Consider the following 25,613-nt stretch of genomic DNA (forward strand, 5'->3'; position numbering starts at 1 on the left):
TGAAAAATAAGGGTTAAAAAAATGAACACATGTCCTTGGTACGTACCAGTGGTATATAAGTGTCAACCAGTTCAAATGTTTTGACTGCTGATGTAAACCAGTCTTTTCATTTAAAACCGGTATGCTATCTACCTAGCCAGTACATGTGAGCACTTAACCACGATGTATACCAGTGAGAAATAAGTGTTAAAGAAAATGAACACATGTCATTGGTACGTACCAGTGGTATATAAGTGTCAACCAGTGCAAATGTTCTTACTGCTGATGTAACCCAGTCTTTTCATTTAAAACCGGTATGTTATTTACCTAACTAGTACATGTGAGCACTTACCCATGATGTGTACCAGTGAAAAATAAGGGTTAAAAAAATGAACACATGTCCTTGGTACGTTCTAGTGGTATATAGGTGTCAACCAGTACAAATGTTCTTACTGCTGATGTGAACCAGTCTTTTCATTTAAAACCGGTATGTTATTTACCTAACCAGTACAAGTGAGCACTTAACCACGATGTATACCAGTGAGAAATTAGTGTTAAAAGAAATTAACACATGTCCTTGGTACATACCAGTGGTATATAAGTGTCAACTTGTTCAAATATTCTCTACTGCTGATGTAAACCAGTCTTTTCATTTAAAACCGCTATGTTATTTACTAACCAGTACATGTAAGCACTTAACCACGATGTATACTAGTGAGAAAAATGTGTTAAAAAAATGAACACATGTCCTTAGTACATTCCAGTGGTATATAAGTGTCAACCAGTTCAAATGTTCTGATTATTAATGTAAACCAGTCTTTTCATTTAAAACCGGTATATTAATGTAAACCAGTCTTTTCATTTAAAACCCAATAGAGGTCTAAAAAGACTTGTTGAGCTTTCCAAAACTCCTTGGGTTCCTGAACTTCATCTTCAATGTGAATGGTTGAAATCATTTGTGAACTTCATCTTCAATGTGAATGGTTGAAATCATTTGTATGGAAATTATGTCATAGTCATCCTCATTGCAAAATTGAGTAGGCATAGACATATTCACACACACATCCATTGTTGCCAAAATTTGAGTCCACTCAAATGGCTCAAACAAATGCTCCAAAAAGGTTCAAGTATATAGGCTTCATCTATGCAATCCCTTTCTAAGATACATTCTTCTCGTTTTAAACTCCTGTTATCATTAATCTCTCTCACTTTCTCCCATAAATGTCTTGGCTAGTCTTCTTCCACGAACGGAATTCCATCTAACGCACCTTCACTGCCAGGTACTATGAGTTCTCCCTCTTTAGTTTCAAGGTGGGGTTCTACCACCACTTTGGATTTCTTTTTACTGGTTTCTACCACAAGCTCCTCGGGTTTTGCTAGAGTCTCAGGCTTGTTCTTTTTTTTCCAGCAATTCTTTAGTAATTCTTACCAAATTTTGATAAGCTTCAAGCTTAGCTGCTTCCATATCTGGAGAAGGATAGTTTTTCCATTTGTTTTCCATGTTTTGGCCTACTTTAAGCCCCGCTTGGAAAGCTTCCAAGGCTGCATTGATTGGCTCAAAAATTTTGTCTACCAAAATTGATCCTCCAGATTTCATTGTGGTTTCTTTGATATCACTCCCAGTTTCTTTCACTTTTTCGTGGAATAGTTTCTTGGCTTTTTCTTCGATTTCATCCCTTTGTTTTTGTTTTCTCATCTCATACCTTTGATTTCTTCTTTCTTTTGAGTAAACACTTTAGTATTCTCTGATTCATCACAGGAGTTATGTTTCTTTTTCTTAGCCTGAGCTCTAGTGATCACCTTGATTGGAACAATAGGTTCACTCTCCGATGACTACTAGGTATCACTTGGACTACATTCACTACTGTTTTTCCCTTGCTTAAAGGATTTTTTTGAGAGTCTTCAGGGAAGTGTCCACCTTTTTTGCAACGTTGTATACAAAAAGATTCAAATGGCTTAATGTTCTTGTCAAGTTCTGGGTATTCATATTTCCAATGATCATCTACACCACAATTATGGTAGTTTTTAGTCCTTGGCTTAATCAGGGGTCTTACCATAGTAGGTCTAACACCTTGATTAGTTACATTGTACATCGGTGTAAGATCTAGTGTAGCATAAGTCACAGGTTCTTTCATTGGAGGTGGATGTGAATTATACCACTCTCCTTCTACCATTGTTGTAGATGGGTTAGGCTCCACATAAGGTGTAACAGGCACTAGTGCTTGCTCATTCTGAATGCATATACTTTACAGTCACTGCATTATGTCTAGGATATGGAGGTTGTTGACCTAACACTGGTTGTGATCTTTCCATACCCATCGGTGGTCTTTGTGACGGGGCCATATTATGCTGATATATGTACATGGGTTGTCCTTGAGGCCTCATGGGCACATATTGAACATTTCTATTTCTACTTTGGTCGTTAATAACACTCATTGGTCTCATGGTTCATCCATTGACCCTCAATAGCACACCATTTTTGCGGCCTAATTGGTTGTCCATGTTGAGGTATCCCTTGCCTTGGTACTCTCTTAGGTTCTTTTTGCATGTTATTCATCATTTAGTTCATCCTTTTGAGCATATCTTCTATGGCCATTAATGGTGCTGCAAAAATTGTTCCCACTTGTGTTGGTTTTGAGGATGCTATTTTCTCACTCTGAGTATCCTTAGGGACATCTTCTTCATTGAAAATATCACAACTGTCTCGCAAGTCAATAGCATCTGATACACACTCTTCTAGGGTCATATGTTTCTTGCTATATAGTATAGCATGAACCTTCTTTAGAAATCCCTCTAGAAACAATGACACTAACCTTTCTTCTACAGGTATTTCTAGTTTTGGTCACCTTGCAATATAGTGCTTCATCCTAGTTGCACAATCCCTAACAGACTCACCTTGTTTCTATTTGAAGCTATAGATTTGAGCTACCGTATTATGTTTGATCCCAGTTTGGAAAGAAATTCCATGATTGACCTTAGTGGAATGTTTTGGAACCATGTCAATGCTTTTCCTTCTAATGTCATTCCAAATCCCTCAAATTGAGTGTGGAAATCAAATATACGTTTTGCTTATAGCACTTACTTAAATCTTGCTAAGTGGTAATATGGATCCTCAGATCCACTGTATTTTTTGACCCATTTTTGAAATTCAGTTGTTCTGACACATCTGTTTGGTTCATCATCTCTAGTTCGTCTGGCAGTTGGTCCTGTCTCGAGTCCTTCAAACCAAACTGTTGGAAATAGTGACTCATGTAACCCTGAATTGGCTTTAGTGTCACCTGTTTTTCTTTGTGATGAGGTAGGTTTGGGGTTTTTGACATTGCTCCCAAAAGATCTCTTGCAAGGTTTCTCTCTTGGAACAGTTTCTAGCCCTTGGCCCAATATCCAATCTCTTATAGAGTACCCTTGGTATTTGGTCTATTCTACCTCCTCAGGACTCATCATAACACAGTTATTGTTATAACATTTCCTAAAAGAGAATTTAGTAGATCTGTTGAAACCTTGTCTTTAATTTTAAAGATATAGATGTTTTTTATGGGTGTTAACTGCCCTGATTTGGCATGAGAAGCCCATAAAATCCTTGACATTCCTATCCTCCCAACAATAGACTCCTATCCTAGGATTATCTGTGTGCTAAGCCATTTCAAAGTTTTCAGATCAACTTGATTGTATCCCTCAAATCTTAAAGTGGGTGGACCTTCTTTTGCTGCCATATCTAGAATTGTGGTATTCACTTCTAACCCCCATTTGTCTATCACATCAGGGTCTTCAATTTTTAAATATTGAGTCCCATTTTTATCCATATACATTTTTCCTTGTTTTTTTACCTTGATTTCCTCTTCAAACCCTATGTCATGGTCATCAATACAAATGGCATATTCTTCATTAGGATCCAGGTAAACATGTGCTCCATGGACATTAGTCTTATAAAAGGTAAGTATGTGCTTATATCGCATTGTCGTTTCGATTCCTGAATGAGCCGAATAGGAAGACATTTCAGATGTTGAGTCGGAATAGGTGTCGGAGACTTCTTCAAAGATAGTGTCCAAGTGATCACCTTGATTCACACTCTCTTCAGGGGATACTTTATTAGTGGTCTCTCCAAATATACCTTGATTTTCTAGTATACGACCAGATCTAAGGTTCATATAGACTAGTTAAGCCCTGGATAAGCCCTGGATAGAGTACTTACCGTCGGATTGAATTGTTATCCGTTTCATCCATTTGACTTGAGTGCAACCCCTATCAAGCTCTCAATTCTTTGCCTACAACTTGATTCCTATATTAATTTTAATCAAGTTATATTCTTTCACAAAGACTCTACCATTTCTGCTAACTATTGCAACTAGTCTATGTATATCACTTCAATTTGAGCTAAGTGAGTCAATAAATGAGACTTTCAAATTTTACCTTTGGAAAGAGCTAAAGAACTAATTTGCAATCTAAAAATTGAGTGAACATGTACCAATTTGGACCCAATGGAACCTAGACTTGACCACAGAGGCCTTGTATTATGTTGTTCTAACACTATACAAGCTCAAAAGTCAAAATTCTTGTCTCTGGGTTTCAGTAGTAAATAATCGTGATTATTTACTTTTCTCAGTTTTTACTTTTTTTTGGATTGTTTTGCCAAGTAATCACCTTGTTGTGGTCTCTGGACAAGTTTCACTGAATTTGAACAAGATTTATCCCAGTTATCAACAACTTTTTAGTGTTCGCAGACTCTAATTCCAAGAATGTGGCTTAAGTCTCAATTTTGTGATCCAATTTCACCAAATTTGATTTGTGGAGTGTACTTGATATGCTTGACCTTGTGGTATATCCAAATGTGCAAAAATGTTCCATTTTGAAGTAGATATAAATAATCGTGATTATTTACAACTAGGAATTTTTTACAACTTTTTGTCAAAATGTTGATACAAAGTGAGTAAGCAACTCAACATAAGCTCCCTAGCCAAGTTTCACCAAGTTTGGATAATTACTCAGTTTGTCAATAGTTTTTTGTCCACAAAACTGACTTTATAAATCTGGTCAATTTTTACTTTAATGATCTAAACCTTACCAAATTTGATTTGAGTGCTCAATATAACATGATAAAGCTGGTGGTATACTTAGCTGGTCAAAAAGTTGAAAAATAGGATAAAAATAAATAATCGTGGTTATAATATTTTCATCTTTTTGGTCATCATAGCATATACACATGTTTAGCACTTCAATCTAAGCCTCTGAGTCAAGTTTCACTGAATTTGAACAACATTTACAAAGTTACACTCGAGTTCTCGACAATTAGTATAGATTTCAGTTTTTATCAAGGTTTTGGTCTGTTTTGTGATCCAAATTCTATGAGCCTTTACAAAAGATATTTGCATCATGCATAGAGTCTCTGGTATCAACCTTCGCCACTTTTGAGCTGAAAGTAAATAATCGTGATTATTTACTTGTGGCCTAAAATGAACACTTTTTGAAATGTTTTGGACAATCTTTTTATGGTCTGTTTTAAGACTCTTAGTCAAGTCAAAACCTAATTTAGCCTAAAATCTCAAAAAAAAGTAAATAATCTGAGTTTTTTCAAACTCTTGAAAATTTACCTCGATTGCATCTTAAGCTTACCTACTGGTTTATACAACTTTTAGAGCATACTCTCCAGCCGGATTCAAACGGTTATTTGGTGTTGTTTCAAGCCGTAGACCTGAAGTTTTACAACTTCACAGAAACAACTCATAATTGATTCTTTTGGGGTGAGCAATTCTTTGAGATCCCACCTCGGATTCTACTTACCCTACATTTAGGTTCTATTGCAATAGGGTTGTGGAAAGTGTCCACAAACACTTGTTTTCTTGTTTTTTATGGTTTTCTGAGCCTTGATCTTAAGACTTGTCCTGTCCATCAATCATTCTCAAAATCCTAATCTAATCCTACAATCCTACAAGATACTTAGCAAGTACAATCTACTTCCAAGATACCTCTACACAGCAAAAGATGACAATCTTAAGCTATGCGGTTTTAAAGAGAAATTTTAACTCTATGTGAACTTAGAGGAAGTTAAAGGAAAATGCACAAGATGTTCTTGTTTTCCCTAGTTTAGGTCTATTTGATCCCAGCAATGGCACCAAATGTGGGACGGGTTTCTAACCTCACTCCTATCTTATTGCGGACATAGCAAAAACCACAAACAAAATTGTCAATCCATGGGACGAAGCTGAATTGACTAGTGCATAGAGGCTACAAGAGGGTGTCAATATCTTGGAAAACAATAGACAACTCGCATCTAACATAAGCTACACTCAATGAACAAAGTCACCAAAAGTTAGTCACTAATCGGCAGACAAATCATAACTGTTACACCAAAAGTTAGTCACTAATCGGCAGACAAATCATAACTGTTACAACATCAAACGACATCCGAATAATGTTGCGAAACTTACAGGAAAATTATATAAGACCTAACCACACATGCTTACGGTCTCAAATATCACTTTAAGTCAAGTGCAAAAATCATAAGTATTAACAGCAGTGAGTTTTTGACCTAGTCGTTTTTGACCCCGAATGCATTTAAATACTTAGCAATGATGCCCCCATACCCCGCCTATGTTTACTTTGTGATTTCCTAGCTTAAATTCCTACTTATGATGAAATTAGGCTGCAGGTTGGGAATGCCAAAAGCTACAGTTTACCATGAAATGTTTACATCAATGCGTAGAGCTCTTACCTACGATTGCAACACAACAGACAGTGCGAGAAGCGAGTAGGAAGCGCGAGAAGGAGAGAAGTGAGAGCCGTTACCTCACGCTGTGTTTCTATTATCCAAAACTTGAAAAATAACTTACAAAAGTTGGCCTTTACACCTTAGCCAAGGTTTCTTTGGTAAAAACTAATAATCTGGGAGCTCTAACTAAGGATAAGTTGATACAATTTGGAAGCTTATAGACCCAGCTCATCGATTACAATATTCATCTGAAAAATAGGAGTTACAATATTCCCAATTTATCAAAAGAATAAATGTTTTCACAATAAAAGCTCCCAAAAAATGATACATGGGTTAGCTTGCTGCTAACAAAGATCGTGAGATGGTGAAGGCAAGGGTGATTGGTTTCTGCTATTTCAAGATCGCGATGGTGATTGCAAGGTCAACTAGTTTTTGATATTTCTCTCTCCCTTCTGATTCCAAGTGACCACACCAAATGGTAACTCAAAAAAGGCATGGGGGTTGTACTCACAAGTTAAGAGACGGATCAAACGGGCGTCCACCTGACCGGACACGTAGGCGGACACCACATTTGTAGTCAAATTTTTTTTTGAGCTCGTGTAGTGATTTTCTGTGTAAATCCTGATTCCATAGTAGCAATTCTTTTCCCTCAGTTGTAATGTTGTCATGACATTTATAAAAGTCCTAGGTATAAAGGTCAATAACTTTAATGTGAAAGGAGAATTATTTTTAGAGAAGAGAGAGCTTTGTTGTACTAAGCTGCTCCAAATTGTAATCATTGCAACTAATGATTGGGTAATCCATTTTCGATTCAAAAACTTGTATTGTGTTCTTATCTCTTTGCTCTTTCAATTAAGTGTAAACATTGTCAGTTTTGCTATGGCTCACGATTACGAGTCTATGAGTCTTAGTTGCAAATTTGAGTGCTTAAATTACTATTTTTAGTCGTTTTGACCATAGGTGAGTGTTCTTAGACCATAGGGAGATATTTTTGGATAGTTCTGTTGCAGTTTTTAGGAACTTTTTCATGATGGATTGTGATTTCGGTACCTTGTTGGATTGCAACCAAAATTGGTAGGATCATGTCCCTAGGTATCCTAGACCTCCTCCTAAGTTTCATTGCATTTTGAGTCCATTCAAGTGCTGAAATGGCATGATGACCTAAAGCTGTGAGAAAGGCCATAGGCAAATTTTCCTGATCATTGAGTGTTGGTTTGCTTGTTGAGTTAGTTTGTTTGCTTGTTAAGGTTTACTTCTTGAGATTGACAATCTCAAAGAGTCTCCTTGCCCCATCCGAGTCACTTCCCTGAGTATTGAAATTATGTTAGTACCGAAAAGCTATGTTGCAGATGTCCATCGTGGCAACCCGCTAACATTGGCGCCGCTCTCAAGGATATGATCCTTAGATGGTGAGTGACCTAGTGCGTAATTAGAGCGTTCTTTTTTGAAGATTTGTCTTCCATTCCATTTACACCTTAGGAGTGTAGCAGCTAGACACGGGGTTTAATGCTTGATAGAGTTTAGAAGTTGAGGACTTGCTAGATCTATTCTTGAGAAGTAAAGAGGGTTGTGAGTGAGATAGCCAAAGCATTTCATTCTTCAAATTTCTCTATTCTTTCATAGTGTTGTTTCGCTTTTCGTTACAAATTTATTTTGTATCGTTTTGTTTGTTTTTGTTTCATGTTTCATTTCAGCACTTAGGAGTAGGGTAAGTAGAAGTTACCATTAAATTTGGGTAGAAAGATTGAGGGAAAAAAGGGTGAAAACCATATTTTGGTAAAAATGGCCTTAACTCTAAATTTTTGAAAATTTGATGGTGGAGACCTTAAAAGTGATCAAAATTCAAAAATTTGTGGATCTAGGGTATCAACATACTCTCTAGAAGCAATTTAGAAAGTTTCCAAATTTTGTGGAGGAACATGGATCGCGATCCATGTACCCAAGAGACCATTTTTGGTGAAAAGTGACCAGTAACAATGTACACCATTGGGAAACTCCTCTAATCAAGTTTGCTTGAAAGAAAAACTCAAAAACCATATCAAAATTGGTTGTTAGGGAAAAAACAGCAAAAAAGGCATTGCAGACACAACAGTTGGAATCTCTCAACTTTTTGGGATCCAAATGCAAAAAGGGGTGAAATTTGACTTCTACAAGGAATAGAGAACGTGCAGAACAAAATTCATGAAAAAATGATGTCAAACATGGATTGCGATCCATGTACCTTTTGACATTTGGGGCTGATATTTGACAAGTATATCCTTGATAACTAGTGGAACAACTTTGCCAAAAGGCACAATGTCCAAAATCTGAAAAAAGTTGGTCAAAATAGCCAAATATAAAAACTAGCCAAAAATCGCATGCAGACAAAAAAACTCACTTTTGATTGAGAAAAATTTGTCCAAATCCAAAAAGAAGTGGTGGATTAGATTACAGATACTACCAGTAATCAACAAGCCAAATTTGGTGTTCAGATTTGATGGAACATGGATCGCAATCCATGTACCTCGTGAAAGAATTTTGAAAATTTTTTGGCTGAGATTTGAGAAGTAGGTAGTTGAGACATAGACAAACAAATTTTCAAAAAGAACCATATGCAAAAAAGTTGTAAAAAGTGGTCAAAAGAGCAAAAAACAAAACATTGTCAAAATTGTCACAACGGACTGTAGAAGTCAGTTTTGGTTAGGCAAAACTGATTCAAATTCAAAAAGATTTGTGGACCAAGCTACAAACATCACAAGCTATCAATACACCAAAAAATTCAGATCCAAAAGTGGTGGAACATGGATCGCGATCCATTTACCCTTGAGAAAATTTTGGACAGAAACTTTTCCAGACTGTAACAAAAGACCATTGTGAACAAAAGTCCCCAAAAATTTGGGTCAAAAAAGTTCAAAAAGTGGATGGAAAGGTCCAAAAACTGTTCGAAGAGGAAGACCCTAAAACAGACTTAGTGATTGACTTTTTCATGGCCTAAACAAGTTCAAATCACACAAAAACCACATAGCTAGCATCAAGAGACCAAGGGAAGCTAAGTGCCAAGTTTCAGTGAAATCTGGCACATAGGTTGGATCATGATCCATGTTCCTTTGTCACAAAATGATACATATTTGCACCATAGCTAGAGGACATCACAAGGAATTTAGTGGTCTTCTCAAAACTGAGTTTGGATATAAAAAACCAAACCAAAAGCCTAGAATTGCCAAGTACTCTATGCAAGTGCCAGAATTGACCTAATTTTCAATTCAAAGGTCTATTTTCAAAAAAATTGATACCATAGGACCTCCTAATCATGTTAATTCTAATGGTACCAAAAATATTCAATTTGGGCTCCAAACATGGATCGCATTCCATGTACTTATAATGACAACTTGACCTGAAAATTTCCATATCAATAGTGCATACACAAGGAAACATATCTCAAAGCCTAGTTGTGAAAAAATTTGAGCAAATTTGTGTCAAAAGGGAGCAAAATAGGTGACAAACTAAAAGCCACTAAGCAAACCTTATATTGGGCATTTGACCTATCAAACCAAGTCCAAATCCAAAACGATTTGAGATTTAGCTTGTGTACATAGAGTGCAACAAGCTTCCAAGAGATCAAGTCCAGATGTGGTTGAACATGGAGTGCAATCCATGTACCTCAACCTCAGCATAATGGGCACATCTAACTTGGTGATCTTGTAGACATTCTTGAGAACGTCCCAAATCTCAAATTTGAGCTAAAAGTACCTTTTGGAGACCAAGATACAAGCCAAAGTTCCTGTGTTTTGGTCTTGAGACTGTTTTGAGTGTTGTTTCAAGTGCAGTTCACCAAAAGTGCTCTAACTTTTGATAGACAGCTCCAAATTGAGTCAGGTAAATCCAGGAAGATAGCTTGCAAGCAATAGGACACACAAAGGTTTCCTAAATCAAAGATTTTAGGGTACCCCAAGACCAGTTTTGAGGGACCAAAAAGTCACAAATTCCTGACTTTTGAGAGACCTTACCAGGGACAAAAAGGGATAAGTTGCACTAAGCCAGAGAGGACTTCTTAGGGATTATCTTGAAAGTTTTGGGTGAGCCTTAAACATGACAAATCATCCACCACCAGGGTTTCCTACTCCACTCAGAGACATGAAAAATGATGTGATGCCTTCAACAATGGGAATGAAGAATACATAGAGGAGAGGCATCCTCTGGTCAATAAACCAAACGTAAGATTTATCAAATCTAATGAATCCATGAAGGTGCTTATGGATTACACTTATGAGGGCTTATATAGATTCACAAACGGGGATCCACATATCTTTTACAAGTGTGTAGAACCCTATGCTGGAGAGTTGACCACCCATAAAAACCTCTATGCATTCACATATACAGATACCCATGAAGTGCAAGTTTTGTTGGTAGATAAATATGGAAGATAGTACAAACTTGTTGATTCAATTGACTTAGAGCAATACACGTAAAAGGGTACTCCGATTTCTATTTACTTTCAGCCAAAAACTATAACAGAGCACATAACAGAGAGAATTCCACCATGATTTTTTAAAGAGGAGACGAGAGCATGAGACACGTCTCTCCGAGAGACCATGAATTAGTTAGATTGATGACTAAACCACAATGATTAAGACCATATCAAGTGGCTCAATGTGTCAAGCCAGTTCCTATCCGCGATAGTCATACCATGGATATTCTTATCAGCCCCCATCTCCATCCTCGTGCACGATAGATAGAGCCTTCACCAATTGCTCACAACAAGGACACCTGATCATGGGTCAAGAGATAGAGTCGCTTCTCAGCCTAGACGGATGGGTAGACAATTTTGAGGACTAAGGGAATCCTTGCGCTAGGTACAACCCCCCCCCCCCCCAGGTGCCTAAGCCAGCCAAGGAGGAGCCTGAGCCCGCTAGGGTCAAGCCCAAGATAGCCAAGGAAGAACCAGATCTAGCCAAGAAAGATCAAGATCCATCCAACATAGAGCTAGGGCCTATGCCCAAAGATTGGCCTCTTTTAGAGGAAACCAACACTGATAACAATAAAGAACTACAACTACTAAAAAATTGAGCACCACGTAATGCAAAGATTCACCTACCACGCAGATCACAGAGGCAGACTATGTTTTCAATTTTTCAATCTTGATTGACTAGATTTCATGTGCATGCGTGATTTTGCCAATGTCCATAAAACGGATGCAATCATCAACCTTGCTATATGGTAGTTTTTGAGGTCATTATAGGTCACACAATTGGGGTTATAACCAAGCAAATAGGAGCCTTGGAAATTTTTCAAAGGACCTTATTTTCTTGGTTTTGATCCATGTCTTTGTCGCAATGGGGATCAAAACCAAGCGAATAGGAACCTTGGAAATTTTTCCAAGGCCCCAATTTTCTTGGTTTTGACCAAGGTCTTTGCAGCAATGGGGGTCACAACCAAGTGAATAGGGGACCCTGGAAAATTTTCCTAGGCCACAATTTTCTTGGATTTGATCCATGTTTTTGTGGAAGTGGGGACCAGAACCAAGCAAATAGGGGCCCTTTCCAAGGACCCGATTCGCTTGAGTTTGACCCATGTCTTTGCGGAAATGGGGGTTGAAACCAAGCAAATAAGGATCCTACAAAAATTTTCAAGGCCTGGATTTGCTTACTACTGACCCATATCCACTAAGAAATATAATTGCTAGCATTTATTCATATGATGGATGCAATATTGCTTCTACCCCTGGACATCCAAGACATAATATACATAGTGGATCCACTTATCTCAAGTATGCTTCACAACAACGAAGTTTTCTTTTTGACACTCATGAACTGGTTCAGTAGGGTAAACTGGGATCTCATTGCTTTTTGGTCACTTTAGACAATAAATTGTGATTTTTGTCTTATTAAGCAAAAAAAATGTTAGATTTTAGATCTCTTTTTCCATTGTAGACGGCTGGATAATCACCATGTGGGAACGTGTTCTTAGAAGATGGGCAGTGAATTACTTAGTAATTACTAGAGTAATTACTATAGTAAACCCGAAGTGTATAAATAGGGCCCATTACATCATTATCAGGGGGGAAATTTTTATCACTTGTATTAGCGCTTTGGGCTATAACTGTAATTGAGCATCAGTGTGGCAGTGTTGTCGGCTATACTTTCTCTCTGTAATCATATTCGTTGTAATCTTGATCTGTAATCTCAATCATGGTATATATTTCAGTGATACTTACTTCTCGACCAGTCTTCTGAATCTGAACCTTATTCCAGTCTATAGATCTGATTCTTATTTCAGTATCCACATTTCAGTCTAGTCTCTGATTTCGATCTAGTCTGCTATTCGAAATCTTCCCACACTAGTAGATGAAATCCTTCAACACTATAATTAGCTATCTCAAGAGATCAGCTCCAATTCCATTTTGGCGATCACGGTGGATCAAGCTGAAGCTCGTTGACTGAAAGACTCTTCTCCCAGTTGAAGTTTTCAGCAATGGCACCAAAGTCCAATCGTGGCCGATCGTGGCCGGAAATCTACCAATCGTGTGGACCCCATTCCTGAGGAGTCAAGAAGAGAGTCTGACCCCAAGCAAGAGAAAATGACTGACACTGAGGCTCAGGAGGAGCATAGTCGACGGGCAGAACGGGAAGCACGAAAGGCAAAGAGTTCCAAGAGTTCTCAGTCTCGCCAGAGAGATGAGCATACCAAGGGCAGAAAGGGAAGTCATCGTACTTCTAGCAGACAAAACAGAGAAGATACTGATACTGAGACAGAGACAGAGATTGATTGGGATGCTGACACTGACAATTGCAAGAAGGCTCCCAAGTGCCATTCTCAAGCCAAGAAGAGAAGTGGTGGGATCAGCAGTAATCGAAATGATTACACAGCTTCCCTGAAGATTTCCTTTCCCATATTCAAAGGAGGAAAAAAGGATGATCCCGATGTTCACATACAAGCTTTTGAGCAGTATGCTGAACTAAAAAACATTGATGAAGATGATTGGGGGGAATATTTTCCACAAACCTTGAAGGAGGCAGCAAGGAAATGGTATTACCATTACCCTGCATGCCAGTTGAGATCATATAACAAATTACTTAAGGCCTTCAGGTTGGAATATTCTGACAATCGAGGGGACGAGGATATTCTCTATGAATTGGATCAGATCAAACAGAGGAATTTTTCAGTTCGCAGCTGTGTAGAAAAGATAAAAGAACTGACCAAGAAGTTGCAAGAACCGTCGTCTGAGAAGAGATTGAGGGCATGGTTTCTGAATGGGTTCAGAAGCAAGAAGCTTAGGGAACAAGAAGTACCAGCCCCTACAAAAAAATTCAATGATCTGGTCCAAAGGGCATTAAAGCTGGAACAGCAGGCTAAGAAAGAAAAGAGCCACAAGAAGCGAAGGACCAGTAGCAGTAGTTCGGCTACTGAAGCTTCCGACTCCAGTGCAACGTCCAGCAGCTCCGAGAGCAGCTCCAATGAACGAACAAAGAAGAAATCAAAGAAGGGATCGTGGACCAAGAAAATTGAAGAAATGGCTAGGCAGATTGCAGAAATTAGTCACACAAGACAGCCGGTCCGAAAGATGGAGACTTGGTGTTCAAGATGTAAATCCAAGGACCACATCTCCATTGAATGTCCACAATGTACCTACTGCAAGGCCTTTGGGCACCTATGGAATAATTGTGGCATCAAAATTCACCATTTTAAGAAAGAAAAGGATCTATCAGTGGTTGCCTACACTGAACCAGTGCAGGTAGAACCAATCAAATTAGCTCAAGAGGAAAGACCAGGTACTAGTGGTACTGGTCAAGGACGTGGAAGATACCAACTAGGAATGGTCAGAGGAAGAGGAAGAGGCAACTTCAAGACCAGGAGTATGAATTGCTATACCTGTGGGAAGTATGGTCATTTTGCAGCCCAATGTACAGATGCACCGGTAACGACTGTTACTGAGGCTAAGGCACCAGAGCCAGTCCCAGTCAGGGTGGTTACCAAGAGCAAGGGAGTAATCATTGAAGAAATTCTAGACATTTCAGAAGTACCAGTCAATCCTAGCAGCAGTAAGTGGGCTCAACAAAGAGAAGTTTGGAAGGCCAAAGGGAAAGAGAAGGTGGTAGATGAGTGGCAAGAGCAGCGGGAACTAGCAGCTAAAATCACAGAGGATTTAGCTAAGAAGCTGCCAAAGCAGCCAGAAAGTTCCGAAGCTAGACTCATTCAGAAGATACTAGCCCAATCGACTGATAAAGATCAGTCAGTACTGGCCATGACAGAGACCATGTTGGCTGTAGTACATGGACTAGCTGATGAAATGGGAGTTGATGGAAAGAGTAGAAGTACTGCTAAAGAATGGCAGTGTGAAGACACCAGTTCTTCAAGCTCTGACAATCAGTCTGACCAAGAGCGAGAGGAAATTCATGTGAAAATTTGTGATAGAATCCAAAAGCTGACTGTAGAGCTGGAGGATATAAGAAATACCTTGCCTGAGGTGGCCAACTTTATCAGACAACGTAGGAAGACTGAGGCAGAGGCCAGAACAGTGGACCTGACGGCTGTCCGGGATGATGAAGTTCCACTTATTCAGGTAGACTACAAGGTCAGGAAGCAGTGGGAACCTCTCTCAAGCGTTATACTCGATGGAGGAGCAGGAGTCAACATAATGGGAGCCCATCTTCAGCAAAGAATGGGTATCACTAACATGAAACCAGCACCATTCAAAGTAAGAATGGCAGATCATCGAATCGTACAGGCGACGGGTATGATTGAAAACATGCAGATAAGAGTTGGGAGGGAGAAATTCAAAACCAGTTTCCTAGTCTTGGATGTGCAGGGAGCATATGGAATGCTACTAGGCCGCCCATGGTTAAGAACAGCACATGCTGTTCATGACTATGCAAACCAAACTTTGACCATAGAAGGGACCAGCGACAGAATCAAAATAGAAGGGACCAGCGACATAGAAGGAACCAGCGACAGAATCAAAATCCAGACTAACAACACCAGGAGCTGGAAAAAGGAAGTGAGGCCGAAGGAGTTGTGTCAGAAATACAGAGCCAAGAAAATTGAGCGAATGCTAGCAGCTATGAATATATTTCCTTTGGTAGAAATCGATTTGAATGCAGTCCTGCTGAACAAAGAGAAAGCTGACAAGCAGAAGATACAATTCCCTGATCAGTTTACTGAAGTCAATGCACGGGAAAGAATAGTTCAGCTAACTGGAAGAATGGAGGAACCAGCTGATATTGATATAATGGAAGAACCAGTATGTTCTGAAGAGTACCCACTAGATCAGAATAATGATTCAAAAATGAATGGACCTTCTTGGGACTACGCTGAAGATTTGACCAAACGAAAAGGAGGCAGACCAAACTGGTTGCTTCCAGATGATCAGGAAGTAGAGGAATGGAACCTAGGATCAGAGGAAAACCTCAGAATGATCAAAGTCAACAAGCACCTGAAACCGGCAATGAAGGAAAAGGCACGGAAAATGTTCCAGAACTATAATGATGTGTTTTCCTGGGAACATACAGATTTGAAGGGAGTAGATCCTGAAGTCTGTCAGCACCGAATACCACTGAAACCGGATGCTAGACCAGTAAGATTGCAAAGATACCGCATGAACCCCAACTATGCAAAGAAGGTCAAGGAGGAGATTGATAATCTTCTCAAGGCTGGGTTCATTACGAAAGTAGCAAGCAGTGATTGGTTATTTCCCATAGTCGTCGTTCGTAAAAAGAATGGGAAATTAAGAGTTTGTGTTGACTATAGGAAACTAAATGCCCAGACCATTAAGGATCCATTTCCCTTACCTTTTACTGATATGTTGCTTGATGAGATCGCAGGATATGAGATGTATAGCTTCATGGATGGTTATAGAGGTTATAACCAGTTACAGATTGCTCCTGAAGATAGGTCCAAGACCACTTTCATCACTGAGTGGGGAGCATTCATGTATCTGGTGATTCCTTTTGGCCTGTGCAATGCACCAGCTACTTTTCAGCGGTGTATGATGGAGATGTTTAATGAATTTCTTCATCGGTTCCTCGCCATTTTCATGGATGACTTTACTGTCTATTCAGATGAGGACCAGCACCTTTTATTCCTAGAAATGGTTTTTAAACGTTGTCAAGAGAAGAGGATTTGTTTGAATCCATTCAAATCTGTCTTTCTAGTATGGAAGGGACAGCTACTAGGACATGTGGTTTCCCGCAATGGAATAGAGATGGCCAATGACAAAATACAGTGTGTCCACAGCAAGCTAAAGCACCCAGAACTGCTTCAGAGTTGAGTTCTTTCTTGGGTTATGTGAATTTCTATAGAAGATTTGTACACAAGTTTGCTGCTCAAGCAGTACCACTATATGAGCTTACAAAGAAGACCAGTAAGTTCAACTAGACTGCTGAGTGTCAGGAAAGTTTTCAAAATTTGAAAAAAGCCATTACCAGTAAACCAGTCCTTAGGCAGCCGAATTGGGATATTATTTTTCATGTACATGTAGATGCTTCGGGATTGGCAATGGGGGAAATATTAGCTCAGCCAGATGGCAGAACAGACTATCCGGTCTATTTTGCTAGTCGCAGATTCAGTCAGGCTGAACAAGGCTATACAACTACTGAAAGAGAAGCTCTCGGAATTGTTTTTAGCGTTACGAAGTTCAGGCATTACCTGTTGGGAAAATTATTCCATTTTTATGTGGATCATCAAGCTCTTCTGTTTCTGATTAACAAAGTCATTATTCAAGGCATGCTGATAAGATGGATGATGTTCCTTATGGAATTTGAATTCAGAATTTTCCATAAACCTGGTCGAAACCACTGTGGAGCTGACTTTCTTTCCAGAAGTACGGAGGGATATTCAGAATCACCTCTGAGAGATGAGCCAGTGGATGCTGAGTTATTTCAGTTAGAAGCAGAAGAATCAGTGGATCCTGAATGGTATGATATTTATCAATTCCTTTCCCAAGGTGCCTTTCCAGAGGATTGGAAACAGAATTAGAAGAAAGCTCTGATTATAAAAATCCTGAAATTTACCATCATCGGTGGAGTACTTTATCGCCTAGGTATGGATGGTATACTTCGACAATGTGTCCCTATGGAAGGAAGAATGCAAGTGATTTCAGAAGCGCATAATGGTGAGTCTGGTGGACACTTTTCAAACGAAGTAACCTACAAGAAGATTCTGCAAGCAGGTCTGTGGTGGCAAACATTGATTGCTGATGTCAGAAGTTTTTGTAAGACTTGTGACATATGCCAAAGAATGGGCCGACCAACAGCTACAGATATGACTCCATTAATGCCAATACAACCATTAGGAGTATTCATGAAATGGGGATTGGATTTTATGGGACCTTTTAAGAAAGTGACTCCCACGAAGAACAAGTACATTGTGATGGCTACTTGTTATGTTACCAAGTGGGTTGAAGCTAAGGCTCTTCCTGACAACACAACCAAGTCAACTGCTGCAAGGTTTTTGTTTGAGAATATTGTCTGCCGATATGGATGTCCAGTAGAGATTGTGACTGATCAAGGCACACATTTTATCAATGATATTATGGAAATCCTATTGGATATGCTTTCAGTCAAGCATCGGAAATATACTCCTTACTATCCTCAATGCAATGGATAGGCTGAAAGTAGCAACAAGACAATAAAGACTATTCTCACTAAGGTGGTGCAAAAGAAACCAGACCAGTGGGATTTGAAGCTTCAGAATGCTCTATGGGCTTATAGGATAACTTATAAGGTAACTACTAGAATGACACCATTCAGAATGGTGTATGGTACTGAAGCTGTGGTTCCTATGGAGTTTGGCATCCCCGGTCTGAGAATGGCTGTGAAGTATGGATTAGACTTCAACCATAATATTAAGAAAAGGCTGGATGAACTGATGCAGTTAGATGAACTTAGGCAAAGAGCTATATTGGAACAGGAGATTGTTCAACAAAGAAGGAAGCATTGGCATGATCGCTGAATTAAAGTTCGAGAATTACAAAAAAGAGACTTAGTGCTTCTCTATCAGTCTAGATTGGGTCCAAAGAAGCCGAATTTGAAGATTGCCTGGGCAGGACCTTTTGAGGTCGATTGGGTCTTCTCCAATGGCACATTCAGATTGAAATATTTATCTGGACTGATGTTTCCAGGAGTATATAATGGAGCAAAGATCAAACTTTATTATTCAGAGACCAGAGAAACTGGGATGGAACAAGGTACTAAGGAACTGGAGGTTGTTGATCAAGAGATACTGGAATCATACGTTTTTGGTCTTTTCCATGTGCAACCAGTTCCAGCTTCAGAACCAGTTGCAGAAGAACCAGATCAGGCTGACCTAAGAACCAGTACCAATATGGTCCATCCAGAGTGGGAATCAGTTCAGAACCAGTATGGACACACTTTCCAATTTTTAAGTGGCCAACGGTCAAGTGGTATGTCAGTGGTAATTATTACAAGGATGGGTCGCAATCTTGTCCAATGCATGTTTGCCACGATAGCAACGGCGCACACAAGTCTAGGAGCGGCGAGTGGTGGAGCTTTTATGGCGCGAACACGTATAATAGTCAGGAGAGTTAGCATTTTTCCTCATAAATCTCCTGCGCGACGCTTTCCTCCTGTCAACCATTCGCCATCACCGAGCTCCTAGGTTTCTTCACTACAGCCGCAAACTTCGACCTCTAACAAGACAGCTGACTATCAGACAGTCTTACCAGCGACACCAGGGAACGGCTTCGACACAAGTCATCTTCTCCTTTGCCTGTTTCATCGTCATCGACCTCACAGTGTATGGGTAGAAGGAAACACTCAGAAAAGATGCAGGAAACTCTTGAAGAAACCTAGGCTATAGTTGCTGAGGCAAAGGCAAGCCTTCCCGTTCTTCCCTACAGTAAAATCCAACGATATGTATTTACTGATCACGCAATGACTCTGCTACAACTCTGGGATCTGCGAGTTGTGTTGCAAGCTACAAGGATTGCTTTTGATTCAGATATCATCAAGCAAGTTCTTGACTCCTTTGATGCTGAAACTAGCAGTGCTATGGTAAATAGCAAGAAGGTGTAAGTAACACCAGAAGCCATTGCATTTGCATTTCAGATTCCTAATGAGCCCAAACCGTCTGTGGCAACTACGCAGCAAATCAGCATCGCTCTAAAGGAGGATGAAACGGCTAGAAAGAAGTGCAAGGCAAGTGCTCAAGGGGTTCCAGTAGCAGGACTGGAAGCCTCAGCTGCTTACAGGTTTGTAGTCGAAGCAGTAAGCCTTAAGAACAACCCAACAAATGTGTCAGAAAAATTGTTTGCTATGTTGTTGGCCAAGATACTAGATCCACAAGTCCATATCAACCTTTGTTAAATACTCTCGCATAATGTACTCCAACAGACTGCCAAGCTGAAATCTCAAACTGTTTTCAAGGCATGGTATATCTGGCAATTCCCGTATTGGGCAACTGCTGCAGATGTTAATGAGCAGGTAAAGCAGGCTTGGAGTGAGCAGCCCATTTCTGAACCAAAGAAAATTGAACTGTCCTCAGACAATGAGGAAACAGACAGTCAAACAATTTCCACTGACCTGAAAAGAAAAGCCACGGCGGAAGAAGCTGGCAGTTCAAAGAAGCCAAGAATCACACTGACAAAAAGCAGTGAATTTTTGAAGCAAATAGAAAGCCAGGTTAAGGCAGTAAGCACTGAGAAAACTGAGCAACAATCTGCTCAGAAGATTGTGCCTGATCAGCCAGTTGTCAAAAATACTGTTGCTACTGTATCCAGGAAAGGTCATGTCAAGCCAGTCACTGTTGAAAAGATACGAGACCAGTCAGGGGACAAAGGCAAGAGTCAACTGGACAAAGGGAAAGGTCCAGCGTTCTCAACTTTGTCTGGTGGAGTCCCTGCCATTACTGAAAATCCTCTACAACTGGTAAAACAGGATAAGTTGCAACAAATGCAAACTAAGAAATTAAGAGGGCATCTTTTGCTCAGCAAAGCTGATTATGCAACTTTACCCTACGTAGCTCCAGTGGAAATATATGAACCTGTTGATTCTGATCCAACCACAGTCAAAGACAGATGTTCAGTACTGATACAGTCTTCTTGGAATACCATTGTCAGTTGTATGGGACAATTGGTGGAGGCTGCTGGATCAGAAGACAAAGTCAAAAATATTAAAGCTGACTTGGCAGAAGCACATCATCAGATTGAAATAATCCAAAAAGCCCAGGAAATGCAGAACATACAACACAGGGTACTGGAAGCTCAATCAGAAAGGACTCAGGAGTTGTTGAACAAAAAGTTGGCTAAGGCTGAGTCTGAAATTATGATCATGAAAAGTCAAAGGAATGAATCACTGAGAGCTGCCAAGCGAGCTGAAACAATGCTCAGGATGAAGCGGGCAGAATTCAGAAAGCTTCTATTGCACCATACAGCTCTAAAGCGTTCGCTGACTGACAGATACATCTACAATAGCTTGGCTGAAATTTTAAACCCCTCAGGCAATGCTGTTTTTGACTTGGAAAATTTTTAATTCCTTGATGGAAAGTATGCAGAGCGATTGGCAGGACAAGGTGGGTGAGTTCAATAATGCTCTAATGAACCAAGCTATAATGGATTATATTGAGCAACAGACTTCCCCGGATGAGGATGAAGAAGATCAAGAAGATGAAGCTGATCAGGAGGGGGATGATCAAGAAACTGGGCATACGAAGGACGACGATGATGCCCCACCACCATCTCCACCTCCAAGACCGGGTACTAGCGGGACAGGGCCAGATGAAGGAGGCCAGTCACACAGCCAGACCAGCCAGATCAGAATGAAGGTCAGCAGGAAGGACAGGATAAAGAGCACCAGTCAGGTAATCAGCAGACTGAAGAGCAACAGCCCATTAGCACTGGGAATCAGCCAACTGATCATTCCCATCACCACAGAGAGGCTAAAGGGAAAATGAAATTTCAGGATGAGGGACCAGTGAACTGAGACATCAATAGACCTCCATTACCAGACAGTATCTGGAAGATGATGTACTCTGGACTGACTTGGAAAGATTTCAAAGACTATATGTGGGAGCCAGGGAAATGGTAGAACATTGGAAATCAGCTGCTTTCCATGATAAAGAAGCTTGTAGACTACCTACGCATCCCAGTACAGTCCAGTTTTTGGAACGAGTTTCGGAATGGATACTCAATGCTGATGAGAAAAAGGAAAACCCGCACTGGCAAAGGCAGTCTACTGCAGATTGTCAGTCCTTGGCTCTAGAACTGGAACTTCTGGTGGGTAACAAACCAACTTACCGCTGCGTGAAGGATGTTAGGGTACAACTCAAGGAAGTTCTGGTACAAATGCAAGCTGCCAAAGGTGTTTTGGATCAGAGAGTCAAAGCCATCCTTGAGGACCAGACAGCCACAAGCAAAGGACCTCAAACGCGAATGTTAGTAGGAGCACAGGCAACTTCTCTCCGAACCCTGTTCTAGCTAGTGAGAATCACCAGAAAGATGATGCAGCAGGAGAACCAAGTTGTTCTCAATTTCCTGGAATTTGTGCCTGATTCTCCAGTTCTCTTGTATGCTGTTCTAGCAAGAGAAAGTGAGCTGCCAAGATTCTTTCCAGCGTTGTATCCTCAACATCAAGAACCAGTTGATCGACTCACATATTTCAAAATAACGGATGAGCTTCAGGATTGGTATGAGCGATCAATTGTCGAATGGAAGACTTGGCAGACATTTCTCAATGATGCTCTGCAAATCAATGACATTCAGGCAATGAAAGAGGAGCTGCATAGGATTCAGCTGTGTATGGGTTAGTGGAAGATTCAGGTCAGAGGATTGACCAGGATTACTAATCAGTTGCTACAGCTTACGATCAAATCTTCCAAACTACCTGAGAAAGACATTGCAGCAAAGCCGGGTCTAGCACCACAGTACAGGGAGATGGTTGAGATTCTTTTCAAAGCTTGAGTCAAAACAAATCAGCCTCTGCCAGAAGGATGTATCCATACTTCTTCGCATTGTCATAAGCTGGCCACAACCAGACTGAGTAAGGGTAGGCATACACTCTACGATCCTGACACCAAAACCTATCATTCTCTCACACCTTATGAGGTAGAGATGACCACAGACCGACGGGATCAGCTTGAGCAGGAGACCATTTACCGACTGATTCAGAAGGAGAATGTTGGTGTTGGCACCATCCCGGTCAAAGAGCAAAGGCAAAAGGCAGACGATCCAATGGAAGGATATTGGGTAGTTCTATCTCAGAATTCAGTGGCGCCTTTTCTTCTCAGCAGGCAGGGAGAGATGACAGCTCTACCTTGGCCTGGTGAGAGCTCCACCTTGGCCTTTTCCGCTGCCTCCCGCAATCCTTGGTCCTTCTTGAACTCATGCACCCCAACATCAGAACCAGACAATGGATTTTTCAATTCCACACCAAAACCAGACGATGGATTTTTCAATCTCACATCAGAATTAGACGGGAATTTTTCAGAAATTTTGGAATCTTGCCAAAATTCAAGAAAGAAGGGAAGGATGTAGACAGCTGGATAATCACCATGTGGGAACGTGTTCTTAGAAGATGGGCAGCAAATTACTTGCAAAGCCGGGTCTAGCACCACAGTACAGGGAGATGGTTGAGATTCTTTTTGAAGCTAGAGTCAAAACAAATCAGCCTATGCCAGAAGGATGTATCCATACTGCTTCTCATTGTCATAAGCTGGCCAGAACCAGACTGAGTAAGGGCAGGCGTACACTCTATGATCCTGACACCAAAACCTATCATTCTCTCACACCTTATGAGGTAGAGATGACCACACACCGACGGGATCAGCTTGAGCAGGAGGCCATTTACCGACTGATTCAGAAGGAGAATGTTGGTGCTGGGACTTCTCAGGCACCATCCCCGTCAAAGAGCAAAGGCAAAAGGAAGACGGTCCAATGGAAGGATACTCGGTAGTTCCATCTCAGAATTCAGTGGCGCCTTTTCTTCTCAGCAGGCAGGGAGAGATGACAGCTCTACCTTGGCCTGTTGAGAGCTCCACCTTGGCCTTTTTCGTTGCCTCCCGCAATCCTTGGTCCTTCTTGAACTCATGCACCCCAACATCAAAACCAGACAATGGATTTTTCAGTTCCACACCAGAACCAGACGATGGATTTTTCAATCTCACATCAGAATCAGACAGGAATTTTTCATAAATTTTGGAATCTTGCCAAAATTCAAGAAAGAAGGGAAGGATGTAGACAGCTGGATAATCACCATGTGGGAACGTGTTCTTAGAAGATGGGCAGCAAATTACTTAGTAATTACTAGAGTAATTACTATAGTAAACCCGAAGTGTATAAATAGGGCCCATTACATCATTATCGGGGGGGAAATTGTTATCACTTGTATTAGCGCTTTGGGCTATAATTGTAATTGAGCATCAGTGGTGGCAGTGTTGTCGGCTATACTTTCTCTTTGTAATCATATTCGTTGTAATCTTGATCTGTAATCTCAATCATGGTATATATTTCAGTGACTTACTTCTCGACCAGTCTTCTGAATCTGAATCTCAATCTGAACCTTATTCCAGTTTATAGATCTGATTCTTATTTCAGTATCCACATTTCAGTCTAGTCTCTGATTTCTGTCTAGTCTACTGTCTGAAATCTTCCCACACTAGTAGCTGAAATCCTTCGACACTGGAATTAGTTGTCTCAAGAGATCAGCTCCAATTCCATCCACATCCTAGATGGTTTCGGTGTTTTTTGTGTAGTGAACATTGGAGTCTCTTGTTCTTTGAAGGTGCCACAAGAAGCGTGTGCGAGTGCAAGTGCGAGAGTAGAGAAAGAGAGAGAGACCTGCTTTGGGTGGAGTGCATGACAACATTATCCTGTTGCTCCTTATTCTTTTGTATTAAAGAATAAGTGTATATAGGTTAATTTAGTAGATGGGTTAGTAGTAAATGGGATGTCTGGCCTGTTGGGTTGAATCCCGACAAACTCATACTTGAACGCCAACGCAGCCCAAGTGACCTGATATGTACAACCATGAAGCAATCTAGTGGCTTCAACCTATACCCATCAACTCATTGCAATGTGTAAACCACTCCAAAGCTATGCCTTTTGTCAAGGCATCTGCTGGGTTGTTGTCAGTGTGTACCTTGACCAAATCAATGAGCTTTTTTGGCCAAGAAATCTCTCATGAGATGATACCTGACTTCAATGTGTTTTAATTTGGAGTGAAACACGGGATTCCTTGCCAATGCAAGAGCACTCTCACTATCACAATATATCACTAGAGTCTCATTAATGCCAAGATTTCTAACGAAGCAAGATAACCATGCAGCCTCTTTACTTGCATCCGACAATGCAACATACTGTTCTTCCGTAGTGGAAGACGACGTACAATCTTGAAGACATGACCTCCGAGATACTGTTGCTTCAGCAAATATGAAGACATAGCCAGATGTCGATCTCCTATTGTCAACACAACCTGCATAGTTTGCATCCTCATAACCCACGATGGATGCATCACTGTTCCCAAATCGTAAACACCTACGAACTGTACCTTTGTTGAGGCCCCTAAGAATGTGCTTCACTGCTTCCCAATGCTTGCTACTAGGATTTTCCATATATCGGCTTACCACTCCCACTGCAAAAGCAATGTCTGGTCTTGTGGCCACCATACCATACATGAGAGACTGTCCACTGCTGAAGAATATGGTACCTTAGCCATTTCAGCTCGCTTAGCATCAGATTTGGGTGCATCTTCCTAGCTGAGTTTCAAGAATGCGTGCATTGGGGTACTCAATGCTTTCCCCCCCTGCATATTGAAACGCTACAAAACTTTCTCAATGTATGTTTCCTAAGATAACTCAAGAATACGATGTTTGCAATCTCTTTTGATTCGCATGCCAAGAAAGTGTGTAGCCTCCCCCAAATCTTCCATTGCAAAATTTTTGCTAAGTGTTTTCTTCAAGTTGGAAATTTCCTCAATGGATTTCCGAGCTATAAGCATGTCAT

Source organism: Adiantum capillus-veneris, chromosome 2 (genome assembly GCF_014529385.1).
Source record: "Adiantum capillus-veneris isolate H3 chromosome 2, ASM1452938v2, whole genome shotgun sequence".
Taxonomy (NCBI): domain Eukaryota; kingdom Viridiplantae; phylum Streptophyta; class Polypodiopsida; order Polypodiales; family Pteridaceae; genus Adiantum; species Adiantum capillus-veneris.